We start from the raw sequence: 24,117 nt of genomic DNA, 5'->3' as shown, positions 1-24,117 counted from the left end.
ACATCCTCCACTTCTTCTCTACTGTAAGCAACCATTTTCATGTATCCATGAAACACAAACAGTTTCAGGAAATGTTAAGAATTTTCACAGAAGGCGTCAAAAGATGCTATGTCACAGATAAAAGGGAAAAGAAATTACTACCAGGAATAAAGTGATCAATTCTCAGAAGAAGATATGATATTAGAAAATTTTCTAATTGTTTTATATTTCTTATCAATGAGCTATTTACTGATGTTATGAATTTACATTTCCTAAACCTCCTTGTCTATTGCTTAGGTAACTTCTGTGAAAGGTGTAACAAGAGGTACTGAATCCCATGAACTGAATCCCCGGGTCCAGGCTTCTTTCTGTCCGGCTGCTGAAACCCAGCAAAATCTAGGGATCTCTGTCTATTTGAAATAATAAACCTAGATTTGAAATAATAAACCTAGATTTGACAAGATTTGGTAGATTATTGGAGGTAGGGAGAGGATAATGTTGTGCTGTAGAAAGTAATTGGACAGTAATTACAGATTAAGTTGAAGTCAGAATATTAGGAAGACCAAAGCTATGAAATGGGGTGGAATTGAGCAAATTAAATACACAAAAGCTATATATTTGGACACGACTATGTATTTTTTAAATATTTCTCTTCTTTTTTGGCTTTTCAGTTTAGACTGTAACTCATCAAATATGAAGGACCTTTTTAACATTTGGCTTCCAGTATACTTATGCAGACATAGTTTGCATTTGTCTAGCTAAAGGCGTGCAGTGAAAGTGTAAAATAATGTAAAAATGTCATAAAAGAGTAAAAATAATTGATATTTTCTTTTCTGACCATTCTTTGGAGGGTATGAGACATGTTTCTTTTCAGATATAGCAAGAGGGAATTCATGGAAGTATATGAAAAATATAAAAGATTTTTTATGTAGACACATCTTTACTTTTTCTGTAATGCTTATCAAGTGGTAAATGATGAATTCACATTTAGAAGACGGACTTTCCATTTCAGAAATCTTATATTTCCATTTTGGTACCTATTGTAGATTCATATTTGTCACGAATAGAAAAGGCTAGAAAAGCAGTAATTGTAGGAAAGAGTTTGAATTGTAGTCATTTTTCAATGAAGTTTTTGTTTATTTTTTACTCATGGGGATTCAATCTGGCAATGGGAGAAAAGTTAAATAAGAGGTTTTTTCAAGGAATCTAAATATTGTTTATTCCCAGTGGATGAAAAACTACTAGTGACAAACTTGCCTTTTTTTTACTCTGGGATTTTCAATTATTTTAGAGCCTAGATATTGTTTTTAAATATATTAAGAAGGAAATTGAATCAATATTACACATTGATTATTCCAAAAGCTTTATTATTCATCAGTAAAGAGTAGACCTCCTTGTCACTGCCGTGGTTTGACCAGTGTCAGAATTTTCTTAATGCAGGGATGACTATGTATATGATTTACTCTGCCTTCTGTAATTTGACTGCACTGAACGTTGCACAGCTGCAATTTCAGTACTGAAGTTCAAACTACACCATTTAACTCCATCTCTGATTACCATGCACTATTGCTGTAACCTGTCACTGAAGAGTCACGTTTTCCCCCTTTTTTTACTATTGACAAATATAGAGAATACAAAGTTAGTTTGAGGTGTTGTCTTTATAAAAGATTGGTTCACCTGTGAATTTCTGCTGTAATAAACAGCTTTATTCAATTATTCATTTATTTTATATATGAGTCCATCATATTGTAAATATGTTAAAATGTAGAACTTCCTGAATTACCCTGAAATACACAGTCTCTATATTTATTGTGATTTTCTTGTGATCAGTCATATTCTGATTGATAAGATAATAATAAATTTAACTTGAAAGTAGATGGTAAGTTTGGAAAGAAAGAGAACTCAAGGTACAAGAAAAAAGCCTGAGGGAAGAAGTAGGTGTAGAAAAATGAAACTCAAATAGCTAGAAGTGTAAAGACTTTAAATTCAAGGGAAGGGTTTGACTGTCTTCTCATTTATGTGAGTATATACCATGGTAACTATGTAAAGGCAGCAGAGCATGCTTACAAAACCTACAAGGATCAGAGAAGAAGCAGAACAAAATGTTTTTATGAATATCAATTTTTAAATTGTCTCTCAGAACTATTTCAATTTGCAGACTAGATTGAAATTTTGCTTCTATTCTCAGCCTTTAAAACTTATTTATGCCAGCAGCCTTTCCAATTGTACTCACTATATAACAAGTGCTACTAATGTCCTTTACTAGGGGAAGGATTACCGGTAGACATTCTCACTACACTAATTTTGCAAAATTACATTAATTTACATCTTCTTTTACACCTTACTGATTCAACACATAATCAGGATAATTATTTTTTTTAAGTCTACCTCTTAAGCAAAAGCTTAGCATTTACTAATTCTGGGTAGATAGATATAGGAATATACAGACATATTACATAGAATGGAATGGAATAGAATAGAATAGAATATTTCTGTCAAAAGGGACCTACAACAATTATCCAACTGTCTGACCAATTCGAGGCCAACAAAGTTAGACTGTGTTGTTAAGGGCGTTGTCCAAATGTGTCTGAAACACTGACAGGCTTGGGGCGCCTTTTTCAGGGTGTTTGACCACCCTCTTGGTAAAGAAATGCTCTCTAATGTGCAGCCTAAACCTCCTCTGAAACAGTTTTGAACTGTTCCCACGTCTCCTATCACTGGATACCAGGAAGAAAACTCAGCACCCCTCTCTGCTTCCCCTCCTCAGGAAGCTGTAGAGAACAGTGAGGTCACTCCTCCCAGGCCTCTTTTCTCCTAATAGATAAACCCGAAGTCCTCAGTCACTCCACTTCGGACACACCGTTCAGCCTTTCACCAGCTTTGCTGCCCTCTTCTGGTTGCATTCAAAGACTGGAACAGTCTTAAATTGAGGGCTCCTGAACTGCACACAGTGTTGAAGATGAGACTGCACCAGCACCGAATGCACATGAATACAAAGCTGCTTATGAATAAAAGATATATTTACACTAACTTTAGCTTGCAAATATTCTTCATGTAGAATCTTCAGTTATTTTAGGAAGAGTGAAATATTTCAAGAGAGACTGCACTCTGTAAAATTGTAAATTGAAAATTCTCAGTCACTATTTGTCATAGTTTGAAATTGGCCCCCCTGAGAGGCTGGGGGGGGTTCAGGGGTGGTTGGGTGCCAGGGCAGTGTTCCCTGGAGAGCCAGTCACCACTCATGTTGTTCGCTTCTGCTCAAAATCATATATCACAGCACAGGAACCTGTTGGTAAGTTCAGTCTTGGTTGTTTTGCTGTTGGTGTCTGCTGCGTGTAGGTGGAGAAGGCCAGGGGGTGGCTGGGCTCCCTCTCTTTCTCTCCGGGGTGGAAGAGGGGAGCCCTGCGACCCCCCAACTCAGCCTTTGGCTAGAGTCAGAGTCAGCATTTGGAGTGTGTGCTGTGAAAGAAGAATTTCACAGCACCTGAGGTAAGAGGGAGGAGACTAGGCCTGCTTTCCCCCCCTGCAGCTGCAGGACGCTTGGGACAGTGCAGAGCTGAACCGAGCTACCTGTGGCCAAGGCTAGGGGGCTTTTTCCCCCCACACGCTGCATTTAGGCTGGTGGGGGGTGGATTTTGAGGCTCAGCATTGAAGCTGAGCCAAGAGACGGGCCGTGGAAGTAGGCCTGGTGCTCGGGAGAAGAGTCCCAGGTGAAATTGGAGACGAGCCAAGAGTTCGAGAGTTGCCTGCCGAAGCTGACCAGGGGCAGCCGAGAACTGATGTGGAGGAACGAAGATTCCAGGATGTGGACGCTTGATAAACTACACTGCAGCAGCTTACGAACCGAGGTGAGACACCGAGAGGGAGAAATCACCAGCAGCAGAAGAGCAAGGACTCAAAGCTATCTTCTTGGACTTCGTGAGGAGAGACTGCGACAAACAACTGCTGGAACTTGGTGAGGAGGGAGTGTTCAGGAGCCCAGAACACTCCCACAGCAGACTGTGTTACATATCAGCCTTAAAGGCTGCTCCTGGACTAAAGTTAAAGGAGGGACTTGAAAGGACTGACTGATAGTAGTGTAATATATATATATATATATATATATAGTTGCTTTTAGTTTGTATACTATTTATTTGTGTAAATAAATGTATATACTTCCCCCTTCCCCTATAGAAGCCTCTGGCCTGAAAGTTTCTCTCCGGTGTTAAAATAAATTGTGGGAAGGGGTGGGGGGAAGTCTAAAAAAATGGATTTTAGATTTTTAATGTGGTTCAAACTACCACACTATTAAATATTTCAGGAATGTTTTTAATTGTTTCTCTTTAACTGTAGATACGGAAACATGGGGAGGTGTCCTCCATTTTTCCAACATCTTAATCTTTGATATGTAAATGGTCAGTGAATATGTAAGGTTCCCCACAAAATCTTCTCTACCTGTAGACTGTTGTAACTAACTGTGGTTCCAATTTCTACTTAATCTCTAAGATGTAGACTGACCTTGAATAGTGGTGCTACCCATTGTAGCTGAAGAAATGCCTGAGAAGAACAACCAGTAGAAGAAAGCCAAGTATCTACACCAGCATGTGGACCTCAGACACATTAAGCCTGAGCTTGTCTTCCAGTGACTCCCATTGACTAGTGGAGGTACAGAAGTGTTGCTAGTCATGGCATTCTCCAGCAGTACCAATTCAGGCAGACAGATACCAGAGTAGATTATATCCTCTGGAAACAACAGGTAAAAATTCCGTGGTGGGAATGAGGAGAGTCACTTCTGTTGCTCTGTAGTAAAAGCTCTACAATGTCAGCTAGTGGCCTTTCACAGATGCAAACCTGACTGTCTGTGAAGCTGTAACCTATGGCTCAGTTTTATAATGCTCATCTGTCTGTGACCAAAGTCCCAGTTTTATGAAGAATGATTGCATGATTGCAGAGGAGCAACTGAGGTTAACACTTCTTTACCAAATAACAGACAACCATGGGACAGCACACATTATCATGTTGAGTGAGTATATTGATTCTTAAACTGTTAGTCTGGCAGGTCCCAATTATTTACCATATCTGTTAAGTAATAAATATTTGTGGGCTTATGAGTTGTATGCAGAAAAAACATTATAAGGCTTTTCATCATCACCAAAAGCTGATTATCTCTGCCTTCAATATTCACTGAAAAATTGTTTTGTATTACATAAGTCTATCTCAGGGTCATTGAAACAGGAATCAGTTTCCATACTCTCACATGCACTGTTCTCATGTACCTCGTATGTCCCACAAATCCCCTAGAACTCTGTGTGGAAAACAACAATTCATCTCAGTCACAAAAGTCAGTGTTTTAAACTAACAACAAGGAGAAAAAAGACTTCTCAAAGGATAAATCAACTCATTATAAAGCACACCTGAAAAATATTTGTATTATTTAATGCCTGCAGAAACCTTCTCCCTTAACTGACAAAGAACACTAGAAGAAAAGATTAGGAGTAGAGGATTAGAAGTCTAAATGACAGGCATCTAATGTGAGGCAAGATGAATCCCATCCCTTGTGGATGAATTCCAGGATCAGGAAGTTTGACACCAGTTGTGAATTCTAACACAAGCTACTCCAACAACATGAATGCTGTCCTTGGTCCTTCAATGGCAGTGGGAGAGCACAAGAGTATTTGACTATTGGTGATAATACTGTTAAACCATGAAAGTCTTCAGCTACAGGTTCCTCAAAACTATTTTAATTATGCTCTAATAAATTATTCTGTAACTAATAAAACTGCAGATAAATAGTTGTGTGTTTATAACATCCCTCTTTCAAAAACTCATGCACACATGCAGCTGAATGTAGTTAAAACAAAAGTTCCCGCTTCGTCTTCGTTTTAGCAAAATTAAATGATAGTACACCAGGAGTTTATAATTACATACAATATAAAAAAATGTGTCTTTAGAAAATGATGTATCATACATGTAGTCCACACATCTATGACAGCTAATTGAATATAATCTAATAGCTTTTTCTAAATGAAGAAAAAAAAATTAAATTCTGATGAGGTTGCCTGATGTCTATTTTCTAATTAGACAGAGTTGCAACCCATAAAAGGGAACTACCATAAAGAGAAAGTAATTATCAAAATTATTATAGGAACATTGAGAAGTATAACAGTCTGTTGAAAGGGCTGCTATTGAATTCTTTCACTTCAGCTGCTCCTTGGAAAAATATCACAGACATATTACCATTATATGTCAAACCTTGAAATAAAACTTGTCTAAATATTTCCAATATTGTATGATTCTATCAGGATTTTTTTTCTCTCTTCCTTTTTCTTTCTCCATAATTAAACAGCTAGATGATTAAGGAGAAAATATTTTTTTTCACTGGAAATAAAATTTTATTCTTTTAATGTCTTCTATATTTTTAAATGCTTAGATTATATATCAGCTCTCTTGCGGTTTAGCCCCAGACAGCAGCTAATTCCCTAAGTCCCACACAACTGCTCACTCATTGCCACCAGAGCAGGAGAGGGGAGAGAATCAAAAGTGTACAAGTGAGAAAACTCATGAGTTGAGATCAGGACCACTTAATAGGTAAAGAAAAAGCAGTACAAAAAACCAAAGCAAACCAAGGAATTCATTCACCACTTCCCATGGGAAGACAGGTGTTCAGGCATCCCCATGAAAGCAGAGCTCCATCAGGTGTAGTGGTGACTTGAGAAGACAGACATAAATTTGAATGTCCCTCCTTCTTCCTCCCCCAACTTTATATGCCAAGCATGACACCATATGGCATAGAACACCCCTTTGGTCAGTTGGAAGGCCTTGAGTCTCTGTAAACACATCTCTGCAATAACAAAGATATCTCTGTATTGTGAACACTGTTTTGATCCCCAGTCAAAAACATAGCCCCATATGAGCTACTATGAAGAAAATTAACTTTCCCAGCACAAACCAGTAAAAACTCCTGTATATAAGGAATGCTTATTTAAACTTAGGAAGTCTTCAACTAAGAATTGGTTTTGTTTCATAGAAAATGTGCCACTTATGGCAATAACTCTTATCCAGTGTTTCTCAGTGATCTGATACACTCCTGTGAGGCATAACACAAGCAGACTCATTAGATACAGAACAATAACTCCTCATGTGACATTTAATAAAAATTGATTTTGCTAGAATCTATCAAACTTGAAACATATGCCTTATCCTGATACAAATCAATCAATATTTTTTTAATAGTCTAGAAAATAAATTGCACGAACTAAAGATTTACTAAAGATAACCCTGTGATGGTTATCATCAAGTATAACATTGGTAATACTTGATGCTACACACACCATTATCATATTTTAAGAAAAAATAATCTGGATCGTAACCACTACACATTAAACAATATAAGATTTATTGTACTCTGTTTGTACTATTTTATTTTAAAGTTTCTGGTCTCAAGTGCCTAAGCATTGGTATAAAATTAACACGGAGCATTTGTCATCAACACGGAACAGAGCAAATTTGATGCAGAGGCAACAATGGATATGAGGGGAGAGAGGAGCTTGCAGTACCTTGCTCTTTCACTGTCTCACCTCCTGCTCCATTGCTGTTCTCACAGGAAAGCTCTAGACATACCTAAGTTATTCCAGAGCCTGTCCTCTAGCCCTAAACATAGCTGCACAGGCTGACTATATTCCATGGGTTACATTTAAAAGTGCTTTGGCATCCATGACAGTTTCCACATGAAAACTATTGGTATGGAAGGATACCTGCTCTATGTGCTCGGAAGAACTCTATTTGTCCTGACCCAAAGATGTGCTGAGGATTGTTCTAACATTTAAAATATAAACAATATTTAAATTCCAGTATCCTTGCCTGTGACTTGATATTAATTTTACTAAAATACAGGATCTTTTACAGCCAAGATCCTTTAGAGTATGCTGTTGTTTTTCAGCTCCATAGAAACTGAAGATATTAAAATGGAGTGTTACACATTATTCGATTACTCCTATCTGTACTCCTCAGATGTCTCAAGCCAGGGGTTGCTCTCCCTCCTCTCATTGCTGGCAGAGTTCCTTCATCCTGCTGTGGATTTTGTCATTGCGCAGCTTGAAAGGAGGAAGGGAACTGTGTTCCTGATCGGGTCTCTGGGAATGCATTCCACCTTCTTTACTTTCCTGATTTTTCACAACTCTGTTTCAGCACGTAAATCTCTGTTAAAAACAGACCTTATTCAGAGATGTCTGTAAAGTTACAAGACTAAAGAATATGCTCTAAATAATAACGTTAGAATTTTAGAATTTGCAAGCCTAAAATGGTTAGTAGTGAAATTATGGGAAGTCACAAGTTAGGCTTAGATGACCATTATTTTTGATCATTGTTTGTGTTTTAAAATACCACCTATCTCTGCTACGTCCCCTGTTGTTTTCCATTCACATTGTCCTTTTAGTATATAATCTATTAAATTATTTATATTGTTTTGTTGTTCTATAGGAGAGAGACAGATCTATATATTAAAAAAAAAAATTATGCCTAATGTGATTATAATGAGAGGATAAATTTTATTCTGAGTTAAACTTTCCAAAATGCAGTCAATGCTAGATTGATCAATATCAAAACATAACTGGCAAGTTGTAAACATCTGTCCACAAACCAGAAATATTCTCTTTGCATCATTAAGGGAATACATGAATGCAATTCTCCTTTGAATTCTTGATTTAAGTGTCTTATTAACTTTAAAATCAGGGTTAAAATTAAAACTGTTGTGTATGGCTAAGGTACTGTTTATGCAGTAACTGATTTCAAGTGCCTTTTACTTCTAAAAACCTGCTTATTGCTTGTTACATTGATGTAGTTTTAGATATTAGAATTGTCTGAACTTGTTTTTATTGGACAGCAAGGAACAGAAAAAATTCTTCACTGCTTTCCTAGTTTAGATGGTGTTAAAGACATATGAAGATTATGATTGCCTCATAGCTTACCAAGAAATGAGGCCTAAAAAGAGTAATCAATCAAAGGGAATGAGACTAGGAAAGGAAAGGGAAAAGGTCTTATGAAATGGATCAGCTGTTCGTTTGGTTTTTTCTGTGTCTTCTGCTTTAGTTTTGGACTCTGGAGGTGCAATTCTCTGTTAAAAAGATGCTTAATTAGTAATGCACTGAGCACCGTTATTGAAAACACAGTTGAAATACAATGCATGTTAAGACAATGCATATTTTCTTAAACCAGTGCAGGGACACCTTTTTATAACTTTATGGTGTGCTATTCCCTTCCCATACCTAAAGTGTTACCAAGATATAAAAGATAGCAAGAGGAAGGGGAAAAATTAAAAAAGAATAAAATTTCTTATTAAAAAAAAAAAAGAATTAGATATGACTATCTAGTGACCAATATGGTTTTAGTGTTTCTTTCTTGTAGAGTTTTAAATTATATATCTACCATGTTGATCTTCAGTTGGAAAGACCAAATGCCTATTTCCCACGCTGGTATTGCATCCTGTCTTAAATTATCATCAATAGCAATATAGATAATCAAATTACTTCAGCTGATGATTAGTGAATCCTGTGAGCAGTTGATGTTAGCATTTGGATATCACTAAAGCTGTACAGTGCAGACTTTCCATTTAAATACAATATTTAAGAAGGCATGTCTTAAAACAACATTATCGTTGTCCATATTTCTGAACAATAAGACTTATCATATGAAAAGAAAACAAAAATCCTGTAGTTATCAGAAATGTTTTCTGTAACATAAATTTTTAACCATTCTCCAGAATTCTGGTGAAAGAATTTGAGCAAGGATTTCTTTACAGAAATCCTATCTTTACAGAAATCCCTTATTTTCAAATTTTAATGAAATGTTTTGGATGCTTTCCCAAAAAAAGATGAAAATGGAAGAACATTTAGTTAACAGTTTACTCTATGATTTCAAAACCTCATTGGCAAATTCATTTTTACTAGTTACTTTTGATTTTTGGTTTACTTTCATTGAGGCTTTTAGTTTGGTTTGTTTGTGTTTGGAGTTTTTTTGTTGAGTTTAGTTTTTTAACCTAAGAAGCATTGGAAACATTAAAGGTAGTAACTCTACTATTGTTGGACTTTAAAACTTCAGAAATGCCTATTAAACTAGATATGCAGTTCAAAATACCCTATATTCTCTATATCATTGTCTGAATCCTGCACAGATAATTCCAAGATATCATCTGGCATATGAGATTACTGCGGCAGTCTATATGCTTTGTAACAGTGGGTATTCAAATGAAAATATGCAAAGTCAAATACAAAGGTGGCCCAGGCAACAAAGTCTGATTACTAGCAGCTACAACAAGCTACCAGCTCCAACTCAGAATATTTTCCTTTCAGTTTGTTGGCTTAATCTGAATTGTATTTTTACAATTTTTACAATTCCTGTTTTACAATTCCAAAAATGTAGTGACAACATGGACTTGTATTTGTACAATAAACTTAAGTCCCAATAAGCTCAACTTGATACACTACAGATGATTTGAAGGAGGATATTTATTCTGCTTTGTATATCTGAGCCAAGCTTCATAGAGTATCTATTGTATAGGCTCGTAAGTATGCCTTCATGTGAGAAAAATATTATGGTTCTGGAGTAGTATTAGCCCAATTCTAAATTCAAAATATGCTGATGTTTCGTGCTACAGCATGCTTCAAGTACAAAAGGCCTGTTTCATTTCCATCTCAAGTTACTCTTTCAGCTTCTTTTTCTGACACTTCTTCTGTTTGCTGTATGTTTCTAAAGAGCTGCCCTGGAACCCTTCTGGCAGATGTTTTTGCTCATTTAAAGCTGTGTACCTTACTCTTTAAACTTGAATCACTGCTAAACTTTTGAAGTGGATGTCTTGATGATCCCTGCTACACTTAGGTTTGCATCATAGACTCTTCTCTGGATACATCTATGTAAAAATTTAGTGCACAAGATATTGGTTTTCCCCCCTTCATTGTTTGGCTGAGGGTGGGAGAGGGAGTTATGTTCTTTTGGGGAAGGCCTAGGTTGATTTTTCACTGGAAATTGCCTTGCATTTTAGTGCCTTACAGTGTGCACCCTAAAGTGCGTGCACCTCTAATTTTAGTACCTTAAAGTGCGTGCACCTCTAATTTCTTAAAAGCAGTTTTCTTCCTGCTGGAGGTAAAATTTAAGTCATAAAAAAGAATCATATAAATTAATGTAATGTGGATGCATTAGCTCTGTCCTGCAGTTAGTTCTTTCTGTGCATGTGCATAAGACAGGAAACTGCTGTAAACTTGATTTCAACAGGCACTATATGAAGCACAGTCCTAGAACAGTAATAATCACATTTATTGTGATTCGGATCCAGTCTATCAATATTTGCACTGTAACAGCCAGTAATGTAGAAATTCAGTCTGAACATTGAATTTCCCTCATTAGGTGGTAGCATGGAAGATGGTCTCCAGAAGTACTCCAACAGAGTGTCTGAGTAGGGGACCAGGCAACACTCCAAAATAAAATTTTCTTGGTGAGTTCAGGCATACTCAGATGTTTCAATCTACATATCTGCTCCTATCGTACTTTTGTGTTTGTTAAGACAAATATAATTCTACTTTCTCAAATCTTCAGCTAAACCATTAACACTCTAGGGCCCAAACTAACCCGTTATCTCAGCCAGTAAACGGCATTCACTGATTCAGAAGTTGCTCTGAATTTTCCTTTACAATTGGTAAACAGAGGATGATTCAGGTACCTGTCTCTACTGAGAGTAAAAAGAGTTTTAATTAAATATGTTCTCAAATAATCCACTTTGGTTAGATGCCTAAAGTAAGCTGGAATGAGCCCAAGCTATTTAAGGCTTATTTGGGGACAATGTGGTGAACAAATAAGAAACACAGTTTAAAGGACGGATTTCCTTTAGCTGGAGAAACTCTCAAATAATTGAAGGCAGTCTTAAGTGGAGGTTTTAAAATGTTGCAGAGTTGCCAAAGTTCCTCTTCTGAGTCTCTTTTATGGTCTACCATTACTTTTACCTGTAATGATAATAGGTTTTATGGGCATGACAGTTACAAATCTTGTGTAAAGCCCTCTACCATGTAAGTTGTCTAAGGTTGCCTAGCTCAGAAGTGAACAACAAAATAAACAACAACAATCTCAAAGCAAACGAGCAAAGAAACAAAAAATTTCAAGTATTTGAACATATAATCAGAAGACAATGCAGGTAGATAATCCAGACTGCTGCATTTACAGCTTCTAATAAGGAGTTCTTCCATGAGGTGTCAGGTATTTTCTTAGAAACTTACAGAAACTATCAGTAATGCATCATAAAATATTGCCCTCAGGTGAGGGTTCATATATTCAGGATAAATATGTGCTCAGGAATTCAAAACCCAACATGGGAGTATCCTATTGACCCTCTTCCAGAAATGAACATTTTGACCAGCAGTTCTAGTAGAATTGGAACGAGATCACTAATCCCTATAATAAAAGATCAAGTTCTGCAGCTAGAAGAAAAAGAATTATAGTAACTGGAAACTGGTGTGAATTTATTGCACAACCATGGGGTAATAGGTTTTGTTTTAGATACAAATCTAGCATTTATTATTAGGAATCCTCCAGGGACCTATGAGAGACTGGAAAAAAGTTGTTACTGGCTTGAAACAACCCTGTTTGGCCTGGAGGGGGCAGATCAGGTTCTGCCAAGGTTGAATGGTGCTCTGCACCCATACCCCGCCTCCTTGGGAGCCTCTAGAGCAGCTGTCAGTCACTGGCACCCTGGGAGCACTGCCCCACACCACACTCCCCACAGCCCCTAACCCAGGCCCAGAATGGCTATCAGCCATTGGCATATCTGAAACCTCACACCACACTTCCTGGAACCCCTAACTCAGATCCCGAATGGCTGGCAGATCGGAAGCCCCAGGTGTGGGGGGTGGCCACAGGAGTCCAGAGAAAATAAAACCAACACCACAAGTCCTCCACAGTTTCATGGTCCTATTGTCCTTGGACTTGTGCTAGCTGGATCTGTGCTGGATCAAAGGTGGAAGCTATAATTCTCTCTCTCGCTCTCTCCCTCTCTCTCTTTCTATTTTTTCTCCTAGTTTCCTTTCCATGATTTTTGGGTAACTTAAACCTGGATGGGTTAGAATTTGCCGGGTCAATGCTTTGTGTTGATTGAATGCATGCTTTAAACTTTTGCCAAGTTCCCTTATTTCCCAAAGTTTGCCAGTAAAAGTGTTTTATTTTGACCTCCTGAGAAGCATTGTCGCATTTTTCCCATGCACTGCCTTAGGTTATAAAAGAACCTAAGGCCCCTTCATAAATCCATCAGGTGGATTTTGAGGCCTTACATCTTTTTGGCATAAAACCCCTTTGATGAGCTTGTGGGGTGAGCCTGGGATCTTACAGAGTCTTCCAAAGATTATCTGAGTCTTGTTTTCTAATTTATAGGATTAGGAATCTGGTAATGTCTTAGGATGAAAGAACCAAACTAACATAGACATAAATTGTATCAGCTCACATCAAAGTAATTGTTCCAGAGAAGAGGTTAACAAAGTTTGTTAAATGGACTGTGAGCTGAGCTTATGATATTAAACCCATCTTTGATTTCACAGGACATTATAAACTATATCTCTGTCCTCTCATTGTTTCAAACAAATTCACTATTAGAATTTCATTGTAGTTGAATAACACTTCAATGCCTTTTATCATATATAAGAAGTTCATCCACAACACAGTGTCAGTTTCTGTTTTATTGGCTACTCAATTCCCTAAGAAAATTTCTACATTTGCCACTGGCTTTTTGTTGTTCCTCTTTTGTAGTGACAGACTACCTAAGACTGCCTTATCAGAAGATGGAGGGAAAAAATTGTATTTATTTTTGTGAGATTTTCATTTTCTATGAATAAAGTTGTACTTAATATAGGATGAGGACAGTGAATTCCTACACTTCAGAGCATAAACTCAGCTAACTATGATTAGGAAGAAGAATCCTATTAACTTTTCACTTTTGATTTACAAAGCACAGAATTTGGTGAGTTTTGTTGTCCTTCACAGTAACAACTTGTTTTATTATCAGAGGCCTGAACCTGGTAAGAGCTGTACACATTTATGGGAAGATACAGGCTTCTTAAATAATTTATCATGCAAAGAAAAATAAAAAGGAGATTGAGGATGTCAGAATGAGATAAGAGCATCAGGTGGTCATACTAAAACTTGATAAGTGTCTTAGGATGAAAGCTGATTTTAAAATAGGTTGCTTGACCTGTCACAGGTCTGGATTTTCAACTTCTTAAAAACTGAATCATTTTGGTGTGAAACTATGCTACTAATTTGGAAAAAAATATATACCCTATCTATATATCAGAAAAGACCAACTAAATTTTTGTTTGAGGAAGTGTGAGGTGACATTCCATGTGTCTTTGTTGCTGTAATGTAACCTGGAAATATGATTTGTGGTCCTTATTTTCAGGAAGTGGCAAGAATAGTTTGCTCCTGTAGGAAAGACCAGTTAGGAACCAAGATAAGCATGTGACAGCAAGATAAAAAAAAGACATTGCAGGATCAGAATCACAGACTGAATAAGTTTGCAAGGGATCACAGTGGGTCATCTGGTCCAACCTCACTGCTTAAGCAGGGTCATCCTAGAGCACATTTCCCGGAATTACATCCAGACAGATCTTGACAACCTTTCCGGGCAATCTAATCCAGCACACAGTCGCCTGCACAGTAAAGAAGTTCTTTTTCATATTCACATGGAACTACCTGTGCATCAGTTACTGCCCATTGCTCCCATTGCTTGGCATGACTGAAAAGAACCTTGATCCATACTTTTGACACCCTTCCTTCAGATACTTTTACACACTGATGAGGTCCCCTCTCAGTCATCTTGTCTCAAGATTGAACAGACTCAACTCGCTCAGCCTCTCCTCGTAAGAGCAATGCTCCAGTCCCTTAATCATCTATGTTGCCATCCACTGGACCCACTCCAGGAGCTCCAGGTTTCTCTTGTACTAGAGAGCCCAAAACTGGACACAGCACTGCAGACGTAGCCTCACTAGGGCTGAGATCACCTCACCCTTAGCCACAGGGGCACGCTGCTGGTTCATGGACAACTTGTTGTCCAGCAAGACTCTGAAGTCCTTCTCTGCATAGAAGAACCAACCAGCAGGTTGGCCCCCAGCCTGTATTGGTGCATGGGGTTACTCTTCCCCAGGTGCAGTGAAGGTACTACCTGTGTGGAAATTAAGACATGTCCATCTCTCCAAACTATCAAGGTCTTTCTAAAGAGCTGCACAGCACTCTGGAGTATGCTCCCAGCTTTGTGTCATCAGTTGTCTTGCTGAGGAGGTACTCTGCTCCTTCATCTAAGGATGTTTCCTCACATTGTGTTTCCACACAACTGACAGGCCTCTAACTAGATGCTGTGCCATTGATTATGACCCTCTGGAGTCTGCTGTTCAGCCAGTTCTCAATCCACCTCCCTGTCTAGTCATTCAGCTTGCATTCTCCGAGTTTGTCTACGAGGATATTGTGAGAGACAGTGTTAAAAGCCCTGCTGAAGTTGAGGTAGACCATATCCATTGCTCTCCCCTCATCCATCCAGATAGTTAATTTATTGTAGAGGGCAATCAGGTTGCATCACTAGAAAAAGGTGAAGTTCCACAGCATCCAAGCAGGAAGAGCAGAGCAGATTCAAGGCCAAATTAAGAAGTCAACAAGGCAAGGTCACAATCATCTAAGTGCAAAGCCAGGAACATGCCTACCCAGCAAGTGGGTTGGAGGTGGACAAGAAGTTGAAAGGAGACACAAACAGGACAAAAGGATATTTCATACTATATGACATCACAATCAGGAATTAAACTTCAGGGAGAGGATGAGGAAAGGGGAAAATTCATGGTTATGGTGTGTGTTTTTCCAAGTAGCTAATATGCATGATAAACCCCCACTTTCCTAGAAATGGTTAAATATCTGTTTGCAGATGGAAAACATTAAATTAATTCCTTATTTTGCTTTGCTTGCACAAATTGCTTTGGTTCACTTATTAAGTTTTCTTCACCCTGACCCACGAGTTTTCTTGCTTTTGCCATTCCCCTTTTCTTCCCCATCACATTGGGTAGGGGTGAACAAGCAGACGTGTTGGAGCTTAGCTACTTGGAGCTACTTGGAGCTTGGCCAAGGTCAACCCACAATGGTACTAGAAATAACCTCAGACACCAGATAACTGATAATCCTGTGGTAGCCCAGTTTAAAATTTCTGATACCTCCACCCCATATATAATAAAAAAAATTAATAGACTGTTTACAACAGTTACAAAGTACAGCATGCATACTATTCATCATGTCAACCAGTCTACCTTAATGTCTAAAGTATTACAAGATGAAGTAATTTTCTGGCTTTGAATGCTAGCAAATATGAAGTGCATTTTTTTCCTGTATTAGTTTTACTTGGTATAGATATGCTGATCACATATGCTTCTTTCAAAAACTAATGTGCAAAATCATAAACACAAGTATCCATTTTATTGATGTGCTTAAATTAAGCATTAACAGAAAACAAGAGACTCTAGATTTCCATAAATAACTGTAGTTTATCATCCCCAATAAAAATTCACATGCCATAAGCAAATTAGTTTACATGCACATAAAGTAACATTTTGTAACTGCACTAGTATGATTAACTCTCTATTAACCATAGTGGTCTGATCTCTAGTTAAGAATGGAGGACTCATTCTGTCCTTATCATGAGTAAATCGTTTCTCTCCAAGCAGACCCTCTATATTTTCTATTGTGCATTAGATTTTTACACATCATTTCCTATTCTAATTTATCCACGCATCGGCACAGTATTTTGGTCAAGCTCTTCACAGTGAAATTAGCTTCATCTGAAAAATCCTAATATTTTTGGTTCTAAGATAACATAAAAAATAAATTATGTTTTAAATACATATTACCACACCATAAACTGAACTTAAAGGTGTTTAATGGTAGCCAAAAAGAAACCAAAAAGAAAGCCTTTTATTTAATTTGAATAAGGATATTTTGCACAGCTTTGCGATCTTTACAAATTGCATGTATCTTATGGGGCACTTCCTAGACTGCTTCATCTTAAACTGCTTTGCAGATATCAAAACCCTAAAGTCTTTCTGTTTAAAGATCACTCACTTGTCTTTTGAAATCTTGCTACACTCAAATTTACATTTGGACAGAGGATATTGTCTTGTACTTCCTCTCCGCTATTTCTTCCTAGTACAGTTATGCCTGTTACTAGAAAATTAACACTTGCTCAGGAGAGATCTGTGACACCAAATCCATCTGGCATGGATTGATTCATATGTCCACTACTTGGGAAGTAAGCGTTCCTGATCTATTTTAATTTGCTAACTACACTTGGAAGTTGTTTTGCAGAGCCCAAGCAAAGCAGGACAACACAAGCAAAAACAGTGCTAGGGAGAGTATCAACTATTTAATCATACCAAAGTGACTTCTAGTGTTCAGGGATGTTCCTTTGTACTATTTAATTTATGCATGCAAATATGGCTTAATATATTTTTTTTTCTTACTGTAACTTCTCTCATCTGCTTCTTCAGTTCTTTCTTCTCTTCCTTCTCACCTGTTTCTTCTGCATCTGTCTAATCGTAGCCCCATTAAATCCAACACCACGGTATATGGATCAAAAAGTCAGATTACCAGAATTAATTCAAACCATTCAAACAATCACTTAAATTTATTAGGATCCTTCATTTCCCTTAACTAAGATTTAACATCAATATCTAAAATTTAAAATTGCATTTCAAGCCATCTCAAGCTTCATCTACCAGATATTTCATTCTTCTATTGCATAGCTAAGGGTCACTTGAAACTTCTTCAGCAGTTGGAACTATCAGCATGTTGATTCAATGCAGTGAATTTGAGTAGGGAATATACTTGAGCTTGGGAACTCTTTATGCTAGCATTCAGCTGGTTCAATCAGTATTTCTCCTGAAAAAACTAAACATAGTTAGTTTCTTTTTTCTTCAGTATCAATTACATGAAAAATATAAAGCCTTTGGTTTTATGTAGTGGTTTTTTTAATAACTATTTGGTAAATATCTGGTGATTCATGTCTAACATTCCTAGTCCCAATTATTTTTCCTTTCCTCCCTCCTTGATACAATATTTAGATTTTTATAGTGTAAACATAAATGTTTGAAATCACTTCATATCTAAAGCAACAAGATAATTCTAAACAATTAGATAACATATTGCTTTAGTGGAATTTCAGAAGGAGGAAGAAGCACTACTTGATGATTTAAGACCAAAGATTTTAATATCAACTTAGAAAAAAATAATTGAAAGAAATATGATAGATCAATCACTAAAACTACACTAGAACATTATATGGAGTCTTTTCTAGACAGACATGGAGTTTATGGATGAAAGTGGTTCTGCGTCCTTCACAGTTAAGGCTTCAGGCTATAAGGATTGTGCAAAAACCACACAAAATTTAAGGAAAGTGACAACAAGTGAGCAAAAGGCAATTTCCCATTATATAAAACGAGGACTGGGGTCAATAACATGAACAAAGAATTTTTGAAAAGAAATTTGAATACCTGAAAGGTTTTTATTCTGCATTTGTTTAAAGAGAACAGAAATCTACATATATGACCATTTGCTGAAGCTTATAACTGTTATATTTCCAAAGTCTGCAGTCAATTTTGAGACATTCCATGGTAAAGATTCATTTCCCCTGCCATATTACTGCTCCAAGGTGGTGGGGGAAATTAAAGAGGAAAAATATAGAAGTAGCCAAGACTAGTAGAAAATATATTATGCACTAACTGAACTGATTGAAACCACAAGAAAGAAGATTATTTTGGAGATTAGGTAGGTGTCAGGAAGACACAGAGAGATATGTTTTGATCTAGCAGGCTGCAGTATTTCCAGGATATGTACTGAAATTTTTGCAGCTGAAGTGGGAGTAAGCTGTGAATATGTGGCAAGGTAAACAAGAGCTGAAAATGGAAACCCTGAAATCCAACCAAGCCATTTTGACACAGTTGCCAGCTGGATCTTCAAGCTGACAATTAAAAATCACTGACTTAGCATAGTCAGACATAATAGAAACACAAATATTGTCAGAAAAACAGTGTGAGAAAGAACATGGTACACATTAAGGTGCATTATGAACTGTTAATGAGAAAACAGAATTCCGAAAACAACTGGGAAAAAAATCCAAACAAGAAATGCAATTAAATAAATAAGCATAGAAGTGCTTCATGTGCTTGGGAGTGAACAAGTCATTCTGGGCACCCAAGAACATAAATGATCTAATGGTTTCTAATACCTCTAGTTTATATGAGCCTTACTTCTTCTATATATCATTCCTTACATATCAATGGTGTACATAAGACATCATTTTCTTCAAAGATTATTCTTTTTATACTCTACTTGTCTGGTGCCATCAGCTTGGCAAAGCTCTCTACTCCTTTCACTAGTCAGTTACCTGCAGGATTCACTTTACAAGCCCACCTGTCTAAAATTGTGAACTGAAGGGACACCAACACTCCATCCTATAGCTCAGCATCACCATTCAATTACTTACTGTTACAAGCACCATGTTGTCTTTAAGCTCTCTTTAGGTCTATGAATATCCTACTTCAGACTTGAAAGAGGAGATAATTACAAAATGTAGTAGGCTCAGTTCTTTAATACAGGCCAGAACTCTACAATAGATTGGAACAGACGCACCAAATGCTTCAGATAGCCTACCTGGCATTTCATTCAAAAAAAGTGATTACCCTAAAAAGTAAAACACAGCAGTTCTAAAGGAGGTTAAGATAAAACATTTCTAACAGACTGTACTTTCTTATTCATTAAAGCATCAGCAAATGACAATAAAATGACAGGAAGACAAAAATTCTCAAGCCTTAAATCTAGTTATTGTAAATAACTGATCTCTCCAACACAAAATGTTTAGGGCAATTATAGATTAGCACCAAACAACAGATGGATGTGACAAAGGGCATGGATCCAAAGCTTAGTAACTGAATTCTGCATCCTGAAAATGTGAGATGTAGGCTCAGAAAATAGTCACACCAATACCTGATGACCATTTATTGTAATGAACTGGTGCATTAGCAATTGGCTGTCTGCAGTCAAGGTCAGCTCAAAGGTAGAGCAGCTGTGGAACCTTGAATCCAGATGCTTTGGAGACAAACAGTTGTTAGAAAACGGTGTGAGAAACTTTGTTAGGGCCTTCTTGATTTGGCTCAGGAGCTGCAGAGGAATATAATTTCAGTTATGAGGAGATCCACAGTGTAGTTACATATTGTGTAAAAGAAATGTTTAATTAGGTAAAAATTTTCTACCATTTACTTTCATTAAGTATTCCCTTATTTTTTTAATTTCTTCATAATTAAATTTAAAAATATTGAAATATTAAAATATTTGTTCAGTATTTCTATATATGTATTTAAACAAGAACCACTTGCAGCTGCAATGGAGAATTAGAACTTTTAAAAATTTCTTTATTTTTGTCTAAACTTTGGGCCAGATATTCAACCAGAGTCTAACTACCCAGCTTATACTTCTGCTTGTTTGTGTCGATCAAGAAATTGACAGCAACAATGAGTGTGAATTTTAACTTCATTGACACCACAGAAAAGCAATTATAGACCCTGTCAACTTTTGGCTTTAGACTTCTGGGTTTTCTGCCAAACATGTAATCCCAGAAAATAGCAAAATTGGCCACGAAGTGTACACATGCCAATTGTATTACCATATGAAAAGTAGATTCTTTGTTTACTTATTTCTTGCTTAGTAAAGCTAAGTTATAAACTTAGCTACTACAAGATCTGTCGTAGCTCTGATAAGGCAAATAAATTGCTTGTGTGCAATGTATAATCTGAGCAATTTGATTTAGGCACGTGATGCTGACAAAATTGTTGAAAGTTCTAACAAAAGTCTCCCCAACCCCCTGTTTGCCTTTTTTTTTTTTGTCGTTGAATATGTCCTGCACTACCAGTTCATACACTGTAAACTTCAAATAATGCTTGTTATAGCATAAGGATTTCTGTTAGGGATATTTCTCATATGAGCAAGTGCAGAAGATTTTATGGACAAACATAATTCTAGGTGAATAAAAAACGGTACAAGATCTATTTCTTCGGTTTTGAACTAAAGATTGGGAAAAGGTGTTGACTACATTATACATTTATACAATCGTATACACCATTGGTAAGACATACACGATTGAAATAATTTAGGTAGTTTTATTGAGTCAAAGCTGCCATATGTTTCTAAAATTGTGATTAATTATGTCTGTCTAACAAAGAGGTTCTTTAATACTTAAGTATATAACATAAAATATGTTGTCTTTTGACTTGCAAACAAAAAGGGCTTCAGCAGCAGAAGTGATATTTATGACATTTGTAAAAAAAATATTTGGTACATGTTGATGAAATTCTGATTGTCTGATGTTCAGATAGAAATGACTCATAATACGAAAAAAGATGAGATAAAAGAGATATTCTTGATGAAGAAATTTATTTAAATAAAGAATCATACTTCTCCTAATTGTAAACTTATTACAAGTTATTTACTTAATTCTTATTTTCACTGTCTCATTAATGGAATTTTAATATAGATGTTAGTGCTCAAGACTAAGTGATAATAGAAAGCCATTTAAATAAATTTGCCATGTAGACCAGTTACTTTTTCATCATGAAATGGTACTATTTAAATTAACATAATTAAATTGTAACAACTTAAACAAGCTGGCATCTATTATCTGATGTGCTGGTGACAAATGTCTTTCCATATGACTCAGTCCTTTCTACTAGTCACTCTCCATTGAAAAACAGCAGGAGTAAATGCAGTTGTAAGTGAACTCTTGATCTCTAGTGGCTCACCACCCCATTTCAACTGCAAAAAGACCTGTTTCAGATGAGAAAAAAACATTCTTTCCAAGTTAATAAGAAGTCATTAACATTTTGAATTTAAAACATGTCATCAACAAACACCTCATGATCAAGCTCTTCTATTCATATTATTAAATGATTTAAAAGATTTAAAACCTCATTCCGAGGTTTTATCATGACACTTATTCTAAATGCTAGAAGAAATGAAAACACATAGAGTTTGATCTGTTTCCTTGGAGACAAACACCATCAAAGCAGAGCTAGTTACAGGAATCCCTTCTTATCACAAAGTTGCTAGCTCTGTTACTCTAGCCTTAATTTCTCTGTCCACAGTTCCTGTGTGATCAAGGAAGGACAAGATTGAAGGTAGTTATGCTTTAACAAAAAGTGCCCAAATTTATGTAAGAGAAATAGCATAATTCTGATTTATCTCTTGTAATCTGAACATCAGTCTTTTAGTCCATTCCCAGAGCTATGGCAATGTTGGTACTAGTGACACTTGATGAAATGTGTTCCACCACTGGAGTGCTGAGATAAAAGGCTACTAATGGCTGTTCTGGAGGGGTAAGCAGGGCAGGTGATGTGGAAGAGTTGCACTTTATATAAGGGAGACTTTATAGACCTAACAGTTAAGGATAATGTGGTTGAAAGCCTCTGAATGAGGACTAGGGGGATGAAAAACAAAGCAGATATTGTTGTGTCTACCATCAATCACCCAGACACTGATGAGTTATTCTATAGGCAATTAGGAGAAAACTCTATATTGGTAGCCCTTGTCCTTATGGGAGATTTAAATTTTCCAAACATCTGTTGGGAATACCAGATTGCCATGACAAGCAAGTCCAGAAAATTCCTGAAGTAAGTTGAAGAAAATTTCTCATCACAGGTTCTCAGAGAGACAATTAGGAACATGCACTCCTATACTTGTTCTTTGTGAATAGAGAGGGACTTATGGGAAGTGTGATGGTAGGTGGCTGTCTTGGCCACTATTATCAAAAAATGACTAAAATTTTTGCTTTAATGACAAAAAGGATCATCAGAGTTTCTAGCTTGGGTTTCAAGAGAGCAAACTTTAAGCTATTCAGGAAGCTACTTAGTGGTGTCTCCTGGGAATCTACTTTTGAGTGTTTACTGTTCTATCAAAGTCAGCTAAGTAAATTCCGTGATCTCTGGAAGCAAGGTCGAGCTTTACAGAAAGATTTCAAGAGCTGCTCTTTGCGTGTGTACAGAGAAGCCATGAAAGGCCAAAGTTCAGCTGGAGTTTTGTCAGTAACGAAACAGGATTTCTTAATTATGTTAACAGCAAGAGTAGGTCTAAGTAAAATGACAGGACATGTCAAAGGTTCAAAATTGCATAAGGGAAACAGATATCAGGATATTAAGAAACATTTTTTCTTAATATTTCAACAGAAAGGGTTGCCAAACACTTGAACAGGCTTTCTGAAAGGTGGTCCATGTCTAATGTTGAAGAGGCAATTGAACAAAATGCCACTAGAAGAAAAGGTATAAAAATGTACCTCAAAAATATGCTTTAATTTTTCTTCAGTCCCGAAGTGGTCAGGCAATTAGACTATTTTAGTCTAGTCTAGTCTAGTGTATTCTATATGGAAAATCTAGAACATCAATATCAGGATAACAGTTACAGAACCACCTTTCATCCCCATGTCCCAGCTAGTGCTGATTGGCATCTAAAAAATTTATAGAATTTGAATAAAACTCATTTTCATATGATAACAAAAAAATTTACTCTAACAATCAATGATTTTTTTAAACTGTTAATTTATTATTTTGCACTGGAAAGACAATATGATCTGAAACTTTATAGGCAGTACAATCATAGCTACTCAATAACTAGCCCTTAACTCAGGCCCAGAAATGAGATTATATACTGAGGGAAAAAACCAACAGTATCTATCAAATAAATACATGCAATGTAAAAATATTATACAAAATATTCAAGATAATCATCAATGCGTAATATACACTGTTCAAGTTACATGTAGGGAATCAGTATCAAGACATGTATCAAGGCAATCATTAAAGACAACAAAGAGCCATTAATATGAAAAATCCTCAGCTTTTATATGCTTCCTAGTAATGAATATTTGTTCACTGAGCTCCTCAGCTCTGTTCAGCTACTGCTATGAGTGCCTTGGTGAATAACTGAAACTAGTTTGGTTATCTCAATACTTCAATACTCAATATGTCTTCTCAATAATGTGTGTTCTAGACACGAGATGATATCACAGTTAGGGTTTTTTTAAATTATCATTCAGAGTTATAGTTATACCACCCTCTTCAA

General features: G+C 36.6%; 1 long non-coding RNA gene across 1 annotated transcript in view; it reads left to right on the top strand.

Annotated features, from left to right (window-relative positions):
• Nucleotides 1–24,117, top strand: part of LOC127473157 (uncharacterized) — a 50,124-nt gene that overhangs the window by 12,359 nt on the left and 13,648 nt on the right. The window contains exon 2 of the long non-coding RNA XR_007905297.1: nucleotides 11,356–11,443. This is a non-coding gene — a long non-coding RNA (uncharacterized LOC127473157). The remainder of the gene's footprint in view (nucleotides 1–11,355; nucleotides 11,444–24,117) is intronic.

Source organism: Manacus candei, unplaced genomic scaffold, assembly GCF_025592945.1.
Source record: "Manacus candei isolate 608988 ecotype Guabito, Panama unplaced genomic scaffold, ASM2559294v1 h1tg000034l, whole genome shotgun sequence".
NCBI classification, from domain to species: Eukaryota; Metazoa; Chordata; class Aves; order Passeriformes; family Pipridae; genus Manacus; species Manacus candei.
The sequence above is the reverse complement of the archived record's forward strand: the minus strand, read 5'-3'. Positions and strand labels throughout refer to the sequence as shown.